Source organism: Mytilus trossulus, chromosome 9 (genome assembly GCF_036588685.1).
Source record: "Mytilus trossulus isolate FHL-02 chromosome 9, PNRI_Mtr1.1.1.hap1, whole genome shotgun sequence".
NCBI lineage: Eukaryota > Metazoa > Mollusca > Bivalvia > Mytilida > Mytilidae > Mytilus > Mytilus trossulus.
This window is the reverse complement of record NC_086381.1, coordinates 35,551,632-35,564,871: the sequence shown is the minus strand read 5'-3', so window position 1 is coordinate 35,564,871 and position 13,240 is coordinate 35,551,632.

Genomic DNA, 13,240 nt, shown 5'->3' with positions numbered 1-13,240 from the left:
AAACACATTTATGTCAATAAAAATAAAAACAAAAATAAAGGTTGAAATAAGATCAAAATTACAGTTTATTTTAGTAGAAGGTCTGAATTTTCAGGTAAAGCTGTTTTTTTGTCATATAATACTTTGAACTATTCAATAAAAAAAATCCAAAAATGTCCATTTTCAACTACATTTTTCAGCAAATTTGGTACTTTAATAGAATTGCCCTGTATTCACATATTTTGAGATAAATTGTCAATTTTTATACATAAAACTATTAGATGTACTTAATACTTTACTAGGAACCCAAAATCAGCTGAAAACTCCACAACCCCTTTCATAATTTTTTTTTGATTTTGCATGGTTTTCTCGTAGACATCCATTTAAGCATATGAAAAAATATCTGTTCTATTCATCTTTCATGTATCAATTCATATTCATATATCGAAAGCATTTATATATTTTGTCTACAAAACTCGACAAAGATCTTTTCTTTCTAAAAAGAACACCACTAAGCTGAAAATTTGTACGTTTATTGTTGGAATCATTGTAGCTCTAAACAAGGAATAGTATAACACGTATAGCGTGACTTTTACAACATGAGTCAAACTCTCTATTGGGCATAATGAATAAAAGTGTAGAGTTTTGAAGAAAATTTGATCTTATTTGCAAAACTGCCATGATTGTGATGTTACGATTAAGATAATATTTGTCAAGTTTATACCTAAATAAGCAATCCCTACTGAATCTGATACGGGACTTCATTAAAAGTTTTAAGATGAATTATTTCTACATTTTTTTTCCAGTTTGGTTATTGTTGATTTGGTTAATACAGAAAGCTTCATTGTGAACATGAACATCAGTATTTGTTGGAGTCAAAATGAAGAATGTGATTTTAGTGTGACGGTATTAGACAATATGGTACTACCTAAACCTAGATGTAATATGACTAGGAATTTCAAAACCAAGGGTAAGAATATTAAAAAAAAAGCCTTTTGTCAAATTGACATTTAAAACCGCAAAACATCGATCTTAAACACACCTAGCCTTGAGGATCATGTGAGTTTTGTAGTCATCGACGTTTAATAAAATTTTCTCTTTAGCTACAGTGGCATTTTTTTTTCTTTTGAATGTTTAATTAATATCTTGGGATTTTTACCCGTAAATACAAAAGGACGAGGTTGTGTTAATCATAAAGCACGGCAAAAAATACCATACGACAAAAAAACACGCAAGATCTATCTCTACTAGAATTTTCAGAAAAATTTGGATTTTTAAATTAACAATTGACCCCTTATAGGACTTTTTGCCTTAGAAGGGTGATTCACTTTGTTTTAGGTTTTTCTTTGATAAATTGGTTGAGTACAACAGGACTTAAGAATACCACGGTTCTACGAGACCAGGCATTGTCAGATCTTAATGAAGTCTTAGGAGTAATCAAATATAATCAGGCAAATGAATGTAGTAGACATATGTTACCTTACAACTCCTCTCAACCAAACGGATGGAGCAATGGTAGGTATAGATATGATATATAACAACATTTCCTACCGCCAATCCAACACTAAAACTAAATAAAATAGAAAAAATAGAAAAATGGTGTTCTGTTCGTTGATGTTTTTGAATCTTTTTTTTTAAGAATTTAACTGGTTTGAAATAAATAAGTTCTAAACTGAAATTAAAAGCAACAAGTTTTTTTTAACATGCACCGGCATTGTTAAGTGAATCGATGTATAAAGTTAAGTACTGACCATTTGCTATTAAAGAGGGACGAAAGATATAATCATACTTCTTGTTGGAAGTATGTCTTTAACAACACAGAATGACGTGTGGTACCAAATTACTATTGCAGGAATATTGATAATATTGGGTTTTTTTTACAGAGTGCCCTTCTATGCCGAATGCATTGAATCAACTTTCATCCTATATTGCGTGCTATATACCAGAGCATTGCACGGTTGTAGATTGTTGTTTAGATGTGGAGTTGCTGGATAGATCATTCCATGTGTATGTGGATATAGACTCTTGTTACTACAGACTAACTGTCGGAGTGGAGAGAATGAGTTATACATTGAACTTGATTGATTACAAATGGGGTATGTTTGAAACGTTATTTTCTCCTATATTTTGTTTCCAAACTGCAAATAATAAATTTGAAAATATCAAAGGGAAATACTTTCACACAGTTAGCACAATTCTTGTTTTCTTCGACTTGCCTTCCACCTAACTATTAGCTTCATTTTGACATACCCACCAGAACTAGAAATTAAACAGACTACAGACACAGCTTCCTCCGCCTCATCTTTAGACTTATACCTCGAATTTGACATACACAGTCATCTCAGTACCAGAATCTATGACAAACGAGACGATTTTAATTTTGAAATTATCAATTTCTCTCCACCTTAGTAGTTATATACCAACTTCACCTGCATCTGGAATATACATTTCCCAACTTATTTGGTATGCAAGAGCTTGCAGCTTCTGTTCAGACTCTTTGTAAAACGTCACCCGTGTCTGAGCAGAAAGTTGATGAACCAGGGGTATGTCAAAGAACGTCTCGTCCTTTTTCTAAAAAAAAGTTCATCGGAAGATACCAAGAACTTGTTGATAAATATTCCGTATCAACTTCACAAATAATACAAGATGGTCTTAAGTATAGATTTTGCGTACTGATGTTGGATATCATCTTAATAACGTATTATAGTTTTTTTTATTAGTCTTTATCAATATTACTTTACTGTTAAATCCGTTTTTTTGGAGATATTAATTTGACGTGACTCTGTGCGTATGTAAAACGACAAAATTATTTTATTTATTAATATTACTTTACTTACGGATTTTGACATACTTTGAATGACAAAACTATTTTATTCAATAAGACTAATTTTTCTGTTAAGTCTGTTTTTTTATGATATGTGAAACTGTAATTATATATCAGGTCATACTTTGAACCACACAATTATTTTATTTGTAATTATTACTTTTACTGTTAATTCTGGTTTTTGTTATATCTACTTTACGCGACTCTGCATTTATGTATGCCATCATACTTTGAACGACAAAATTATTTTATGTCTACCTGTGAGAATTTCAAACGCGCAATTTTACACCAGTACTAAAAACCTTCCATCCTTTACGAGTCGACTTTTCATAGATATATAAAGTCGTTTAAGATAAGCAAAATGAGTATGTTAAATTTTATGTACGCCTTTTTGTGTTTCTTCATTACATTTGTTGTTTGTAACGTGATTTAGCTGATAACACAATATTGAGTGCTGTACCCCTATTTTTGACATTTTTACTCTTTGAGTATGTTTGTTTTGTTCATGCATCGTTGAAAATGTATCGGAATTTGATGCGACAGTCATACAAGTGAGAAATTTAGCTTGCTATAAAACCAGGTCCAATCCAGCATTTTCTACATTAGAAAATGTCTGTTCCAAGTCAGGAATATTACAGTTGTTACCCATTCGTTTGATGCGTTTGGACTTTTGATTTTGCCTTTTGATTTTGGACTTTCCTATTTGAATTTTCCTCGGAGTTCAGTATATTTGTGTTTTTACTTTTTTCTATAGTGCACACAAAACTTTTTATCGCTGCACGATGATACTGTACTGTGTACAAAGAGAAAATAATTCTATCACTTTTCTTTTGAACAGCTATTAATAGTTTATGCATTTATTTTAGGTGATGTACTTACAATGTCACTCGAAGGGGTTGTTACAATAAGGCAAGTACTTTAATGCTCTTCATGTATATGTACTTTTTATAGTAAAGTGAGATAATATTGATGCTATTTTTCCAAAATGAATGACGACAAATTGAAAAGTCATGTTAGGCATTTTATAAAATAAAATCTGTGAAAAATAAAACGATTGGTTGAATATTTGTGTTTTATATAAAGGGTAAAAATAATATTTATTTGCATTTTATGACAATTTTTTTAAAGGGCAGTTTGGGTTCATGGAGAAAACTAATCCTACTAAACTAGAATGAGAATCAAACGCTCACAACCACAGTGTTAACGGTTAGGTTTTACAGTCATTGAAATGATGACCTGTATTTGGAAAAATATTAATCAAATGTGTTATACTTATAAACATTTAACCCAACACCACACGTGCAAACTTATTATATATTACTATTTCAACTTTGCTTATTTCACAGTGTTTCTATGCAAGATCTAACAGCCGAAAGATTTATACTTATGAATATGAACTTGACAGTTTGTCTAGAGTCGGAAGGACCTTGCGTCATGTCAACACAGATTTTTAAGAATACGTTGGTGCCAAAGCCATTGTGTGATTTTTCAAAGGAGATTAAGATGAAAGGTATAATTCAATAATAGACAGTACCTTCATCTCTATAGAAAGTTCTAGATTTTTTATTTTGTGTATCTTCATAGTGAATATTGAATTTGTTAGATATTTAAAAAGAAACATAACAAATATATATTCTGTCCGTGATAAATGATTTATAAATGAGTTTGAGGACTTTTGAAGGGATTGTTACAATAAGGCAAGTAATTTAATGCTATCCATGTATATGTACATTTTATAGTAAAGTGAGATGATATTGATGCTATTTTTCCAAAATGATTGACGATAAAGTGAAAAGTCATATAATGCTTTGAATGATATCCATTGTGTTAACAGTTATATTTACAATATTTAAATCCCAACATTCCATTACACAAATTCATATCTGACTTAAAACCTTTGAATGTCTTGACGAGTTTTACAGATCTTTGTACCAAGTCAGACATATACAATGTATTTTTCACTTGTTTCATCGATTGATATCTTTTTATTTTGTCAGCCTTTATGGAATTATCTATTTTGAATTTCCCATGGTGTTTTTTGGCTTTTTTTTTTTACTTTTTTGAACTATCGTTACCGAGTCCAGTTTGTTTGTGTATGTGGAATTATATGGTAATTTCAGCAAGACAAAGAAAACACATATAGATTGTATTGTAAAAAAAGTTTGGTGACTGAACTTTTCAACGCTAGAAACATATTTAGAATATTTGATAACATTGGTTATTGACAAACAAAGGTTTGTTAAATGCCTTCTTTGTGGTCACTCTTCTAAATCGTGTAAATATCAAAATTGTGTAAGGTACAATGTATATAATGAATAGAATAATAAGGTTTGAACGTATTTTTCAGGTCAACACATCATAAATAAGACGCATATAATGCTAAGTTACAAAATACAATGAAATATAAAATCTTTAACTAGATAAGTTATGTTGTTTATTTATTTGTCTGTTATTCAGTACTGTTTAACAAAATGTTAATTTTTACGTTTGTGATCAGTAGCTTTACCATTCATCAATCTAGTTTTCTTCTTTAGGATACACAACATGTTTAATTTTGTTTTAAATATTTTGCCTCCTATCCTTTTATTCAACGTTTTTTACAAACAAAGATTTGTTAAATGTCTACTTAGAAGCCACTCTCATTAATCGGTTAAATATCAATTTTGTTGTTCTCATCTTACATAGGGTGTACAGTTGAATTAAAACTACTGAACCATCGGTAAATAAACTTGAAACAACCTGACAAAGAATACAAAAGTGTTGACTGCAAACAAATTCTCTGAATAAATGAATAAACTGAATTTATTGCAGTCTGAACATTGACCAATCAAAGACCAACTACATCTAAAAAATGTATTGCTCAGACTTTTCAAATAATGTGTAGATTTATTAGTCAATGAAGTCTTATATAATATTTTAAATAATCATTTATTTTAGCATTTTCCCTCAGCCATTGGCTAAAGCACCAACATCTAGAAAATATTGATGTCTTACCAAAAAGTACAGCTTTGCAACTGATAGAAGATCTCAACATATCCCCCTACATCAGTGATGCATCATGTAGTAGTAAGGATTCTTCTGTTAGTCAAAGCTACGATGGATGGATCAAAGGTAAAATGGCTATTTATGATCAACTTATTGTTGTTTACTTACCATCTTCTCAGAAGAAATGTTTCATTTTATTTAATTATATGTTGGAAACCAAATGTGGCCCCAACTAGCGGTCATAAAATTTCGATTATCGAACACAAAATCTTAATTTTTAGTGCAAAAATAGTACGACGATTAATGAGCTAAGTTTGATGACTGATTACCCAGTTCATGAATTAAGTGTTGTTAGATTGATTTTTTTCCATTTACAATAGACAGCATACTAGTATCTCCTTTCATGCAACATTAAAGGATAGTTTGGAAATCTGCGACCGTCATACAAATGAGAGGTCAAGCTAATTATGAGACAAGGGTTAATTCATCATTTTCAACATCATGAAATGTATGTTACCAACGATTATTATAGTTGTTCTCCATTTGTTTTATGTATTTGAGCTTTAACAAAGGATTTTCCGTTTTGCATTTTCTTTGAGGTTTGGTATTTTGTTATATCACTCTTTTTTCTAGTGTCACATTTTTCATTAACATCCTTTACAAAGGATTCACTAACATGCATGATCATCTAAAATATTAAACCAGTATGTATATTAAGGATGCTCCTTATTGACATTTTCGATTATTTAATTCAAAGTAGACAGCATCACCATTCTTCTTACCAAACAAAAACTAAACCGATCATTTTCGTCGTATGCTATGAAACCGTAATTTATAAAATTAAATCCAAAAAACTGTTAATTCATTCAAGCATTTCAAAGCTAAATATGAATTAAGTCGAGCAACCACTTTTTTAAATCACTTTTCAATATTTATATTTAAATTTAGAATGCAGAAAAAATATATTTTTACCTGACTTAAAAAGCACAGAGAGCAGTTGTATTTTGGAAGCATCATGTTCAGGCATTAAATGTTGTGCTGATGTTGGCCTTTTGGGAAAATCATTTACATATTATATAAACATCGACTCTTGTAAGTCAACAGTGACTATTGGAATAGAGAACGTGCGGTTGAATCAGTCTTTAAGAGATTTTGAATTTGGTAAGTTAAATTAAAATTTATAATATTTCGCGACAACTATATATACCAGGATTGAAGTTTTTGCAAGACAAGCGCTAGGTTTAAAAAAAGAGACTTATCAAAGACTCATCAAAGAAGCTAGGAATTTTTTTTTCAAAAATATTGCAAAATATATCTATGGAAAACTCTTGAGACATAGAAGCTTTAGTATTGAAATATTATAATTATTATAAACCATTGTTAAAAGTTAATTTTTAACTATGACCTTATCAATGGAAATTCATGTCAAACCAAAAATGCTGAATAATGGTCAGTTGATATCCTTGGAAAACAAAGCATACACCAACTGTGGCAAACATGCTCGCATACTAAAGCACTGAAATATTTTTAATGTATATATACATATACAGTAGTAATACACAAACTTTAGTAAGCAAACAATGTATGCCGTTATGTTATTATGATACAACCATTTCCTGCAACTGTCAAATGCTTTCCTTCTCAAGTGAAATTATTTTAAAATTCCATGTACCATTGTTTCAGGAGAGAAAAAACAATTTTACATTAAAGGAATATTAGGGATAGAGTAAGTAGTTTTATTGTTTATTAAAATTAGTTTTTTGTTTTGTATTATTAAACTTTGTTTCATAATATATAGTATAGTAATGTTTCAAAAAAATGGGTATAATACAAAGCACTTTTTAAATAATTTTCAAACAAAAATTAATAGCTCATTATCAAATTTGCGTATTTTCATATATACATGATTTTATGTTCAAATCATTATCATGAAAGCGCAAGTTTTAACAAGCCACAAAACCAGGTGCAACCCACCATTTTTTTTTAAATTGTCCTCTGCCAAGTCCGAAAAATTGAAATTGTTATCTTATAGATCGTTTCTGTGTGTGTTGTATTGACTTTTGATTTTTGTTGCACTTCAGTGTTTCTGCTGTTTCATTGTTATCCTCTAATAGCTGATGTATTGCCCTCAAATTGTGTTTGTAATCCGGATTTGTTTTCTCTTTATAAATTTATGAATTTTCAACAGCGGTATACTACTGTTGCCTTTGATACTCTTCTTGACTAAAATGACCTAAATATTTAATTATGATTCAGGTTCTTGATTTTTTGTAAATAACCAGATGAAGATGAACCACTATTCATTTTAGTTTTAAATATTTAAGGACCAAAGAGGAACGAAAGATACCCGAGTGACAGTCAAACTTATAGATTGAAAACAATCTGACAACCCCAAGACTTTAAATGACAAAAACAAACAGACAAATAATGGAATACATGACAAAACATAGAAAACTATAGACTTAGCAACACGAACCCCTTCCAAATAGCGTATAGACATCTGCTTGTATATACAGTTGCAACATATATATATGTTGCAAAACCTATATATATGTTGCAATAAAATGATTTAAATGAAGACTCTTATAAGATTTATATCTAAAAAGCATAAACAAGCTGTCTCCCTGGAACTATCCACATATGTTGAAATGTTTCTTTAATCCTGATATCTGTAGTAGAAATGAGCTGTAAAATATATTTCTTTACAAATATTTCCCATAATTTCGGCTTTTTACAGATATATGATTGACGAGTTACAGAGTAGTGATGAATATATGGTGTCTGTTAATATAAGTGTATGTTTTGAGTCAAAGAAACCTGAATGCTATATACAAAGACCAGTAGCTAAACATTATCTTGTATCAAAACCAAAATGTGACTGGAATATGGACGATTTCAAATCACCAGGTAAACGTCATCGTGTGTGATAATTTCATTACTTCTCCTCAATTGTATTGTTTTTAATTAATTAAGTCGTTTTCTTCTGTACCTATACAATACTATAAATAATACTTTCCTAAAATCATGCTAATGTAGCTAATTTTTGCAATTTTTGTCTGGAACCCTTCTTCCAATACCAAAAATATAAATGCTAACGTATGATAGACTCTAAAGACTTGTCTAACAAATGTCTAAGAACATCTGACGGATGCAAGTCGATATATATATCAAACTTTTTTGATTTTTGATTTCAAGGGACAAAAATAGGCCTTTTCATACTTTCTCATTTCGTCTTCAAATATTTATGGAGATGTCTACCTATCAGTTCATCTTAGGAGTTTTATATACAAAAAAAAGGTTACCATTATAGAAAGGTATTCGTATAAGATATGCCAATTTCATAATTAAAATGCATTGGGTGTGTTGACATTTGTGTGATATCTTGCTTCTACAGGTACAAGCCAACTTACCAAAAAGAAACACTTTATACAAATGAAGCAATTCACATCTATGTATATTATAAATATTATTCATTCAAAACACTGTATCTGTAAATTTCATCTTTGTTTTTTATAGGTTTCTCATTACATTTGTGGTTAAAAAGTAACAACTTCAGTATGCAAGACAAACTTCCCGTATATGCCAACTATCTGCTTATGGAAAAACTTGGTCTCTCATATTACCTCTGCAAGCAGCCGTGTCATCAGAATAAGGGACACAAAATAGTGAATGGACGTAGGGAAGGTAATCTAAATTCATTAAGCTATGATGGCATTACATATCCATAGGTAGAGGTAATATAAATTTTGCATAATATATTTTCTAAAATGTCTATAAATAACCTTAGCTGTTATTGGCTAAACTTTTGGGAATTTTGGTCCTCAATGCTCCTCAACGTCGTACAATGTTGGCATTTTTAACCTTTTTTTGGATTCGAGCGTCACTGGTGGATCTTTTGTAGACGAAACGCGCGTCTGGCGTATATATAAAAGTGAGTCCTGGCATCTATGATGAGTTTATTTGGATAGATTTGACAACCACATGAGTAATGGAATTTTAATTGCAGGTTTTGGTCTCTATTATAGCCTTACTGTATATCCCATTTTCGACATAGTTAAAATGATCTAAATATAGCACTGTAATTTTTTGTAAATTCTTTTAATGTCAAAACGGTAAAATCGTTCATTGCTTACACTTATAAAAAAATGTTAAGGTGGTATGGGAGTCTAAAATACAAATGATAGAATTTGTTCATACTTTGTCAAAATGTAGTATCTATTGGTACATGTTCAAAAATATTATAAAAATGATAGGTCACCGCGCATTTTCTCGAGCTACAGGATGTGACAAAATGACAAATTTTGTATGGATTATACAGGAAAAAACAACATTTTGTGAATAGAAACTAAACAAAATGATAGAATTTGAAAATAAATTAGGAATAGATTGCTTTCAGACAATTCTTTGAGAATATCAAAAGAAAAGATAGGGTCACCGTACGTTTTTTCCGGCTAAAAGACAAAATAGGAAAATTTCATGTAGAGTCCTTCAGAAAATGCACTGTTTTAGAGTTACCTCCCCTTAAATTGCCAATTTGAAAATATTCAAAAAACAACCAAAAATAATCTACACTTGTAAAAATATTAATATTTATAAGTTATATTCTTATAAATTGGTTCTTTTAAATGAAAATTCACATAAAAAAATCTGCATTCCTGCATCAAATTTTGCTAACTTGATAGAAAATATGGACCTTAGATTCTCTGTTTTTTACAATCCAAGATGGCAAAAGACACCCATACCACCTTAAGCCTAAGTTGCCTACAATGTCAAAATTTATCAGTAAGTTTTTTTAGTTTTTTAAAAAGCCACTTGTTTAGATGTACAAATCAACAAAGTTTTAATGGGATATTTTGTAGTAGGTGAGCAATAACAATTGAAAAGCATCTTGTTTGAATATTGCGGGAATTTCAAATCTTTGATAGTTTATCTTCTAGTTCTTTGCAAGCTTAACAGGCTTATGAAAATTCCATAGACATTCCTTGTCATTTTGTATAATGTCTGAAATTTGAAACGATTTTTTTGTTGTTGCATGAATCAGTGTCTCATTAAGCAGTAATATATTTCAAAACTTGATTACTGTTATCAGATAGTATCCGTTTTTAATTTGTGTATTTCAGAATGTCCGTTGAATGTTATTAAACCACAGTTACAGAAGGGTATAACATGTACGCTAACCCACTACTGCACTGGTATAGAATGTTGTCTAGATATGGAATTTATTGATAGATCTATTCTGTTTAAGCTTGATCTTGATCCATGCAATCATAAATTGTTACTCAGCATTGAAAATCTTGTATACAATATTTCACTGTATAACTTCGAATGGGGTGAGTTATTGGAAAGATTAATTTTCGTTATTATCAGTTCCCTACTTCAGAAACTGAAATAGTTCTATTATTTTGATTTACAGAAGTTATTTTGACACATATTTTGTTATATCATGAACAGTAATAGAAATTTCTTTAGACGGACAAAACAGTGATCAGAATTAAACGCTAAACTCCAATAACAGAATGATTAGAGAAAGCTTTCAGAAATCACAAAATTTAAGTATAAATTAACAAATCATGTTAAACAAAAGACAACATTGATGAGCAAATACAGAAATAAAATATTATACTCTTAAAACTTCGACATCTGTTGTTTTGTTTTAGGCCATGTTCAGAGATTCAATCTTGAAAATGTTTTCAGAATTGAGTAAGTAAAATATATGATACTCCATTTCAACAGATCTCCTCTCATTTAGAACTATACCTGACAATACATTTTACTTTGCAGGACTCCTTCTAGCAAAAATTGCGAAATATACCAGAGGGACCATCTAAACTCATATATCGAAAATAAATTGAGAACGCCATGGCTAAAAAAAAGACAAACAGTCAAGTAATAGTACAAAAGACACACCATAGAAAACTAAACAATACGCAAAACGAACCCAACCAACAGCAGGGGATAGAACTAAAGAAAACAACCAAGAGGTGTCGGTGGTCGATTGGTCTAAGAAGTGTATCTACAATGATAACTGGTCTACCGACTGACTCCATGTAAATTCCGCTATAAATTGTGTACTGAACTTACCTTACTTGTCAAAGATTGGTAGCCCCCTTGTTGTTTGTCGGTAAACTCTGACTGCACCTTATAACAAAAACTGGTCCCTATAATAAAGCCAAGATTGCTAAAAGTTGCATAAATCACAGACACATAATCTAAAAGATAAGTCTGAAGTTTTTAAATACACACCTTCGAAACCATCTCTGCATAATTTTTTTTAAATGTGAATCCCTCCAAGATTCATTAAACAGCTATAGTATATGCAATTTACAACAACTTATTAAACATTTGATATTTCAAATATTTGAATGTACTATATGTATTCACATGTAATACTCTTATTCTAAACTTCTAGGTAATATATAATAATGGATATCTATATAAATGAACATTTTATCTTACCCTAGTGATCAATATCAGAAATTTTGATAATATACCATACTTATTTATGATAGTCATAAAAAAGAAGTTGAAATGAATATGCATGTTATTACTTTAATACAGGAAATGTATATGCATGTTATTACTTTAATACAGCTACTCCATTTATGACTTATCAAGTGAACGATTGTACCAGATTGATATGAACATAAGTGCTTGTTTTGAATCGACTGGATCTTGTATGTTTTCCCAGCCAATATTTGCAAAGACTCTTCTTGTGAAGAAACCCTGTGAAATGGTTACAGGTTTTGTAAATGCAAGTAAGTAGATCAGTTTGAGTATGAGTTGCTAATGTACTAAATCATAATAAAACGACTAGATTTCTTCAAAGAGTGCATACAATTGTGTTTATAGACTGAGAATAATTTACTCATGGCGTTTGTCGTTCATCGTCGTCAATTACTTATTAGATAATCTTCAATGACTGTACTTTAAACCAAACCAAATACACAAAACGTTGGTAAAAATCGTCAATGAGGTAACTTGCTTTAAAATGTGTCTACTGATTCTGCATGCTATTGGAAATGACTGAGATTGCTTAAGAAAGGTGCAAATTGTTTTTATTTTATTTAGAAAACCCGCATCGAAAAGGAAAATCCTATTGTGGTAGATATCCTCAAACATCAAGCCCTACATACTATATTTTTTGTTAAAACTATTGACATGTAGAGACAGTTTAAAAATCAAAACAAATTAGAAAGATTAAGTCTACAAATAAGATCTACATATGTTTTAAAGGTATCAAATCATCAAACTCGTTTTAGGGGTTATTTTTCCTTAAAGAGAATCTTGACATTTTATTTTGCATGTTTTCCTATTATTGTACAAGTCATATATAGAATTTTAAAAAGCGAAATATATCAGCAATACAAGCCATCATGGCTCAATTCTTTAAAAAGAAACACTCATGAATAAAGTGAGTGACCTTAACAGATACGTATTACCATTTTTGGAGTG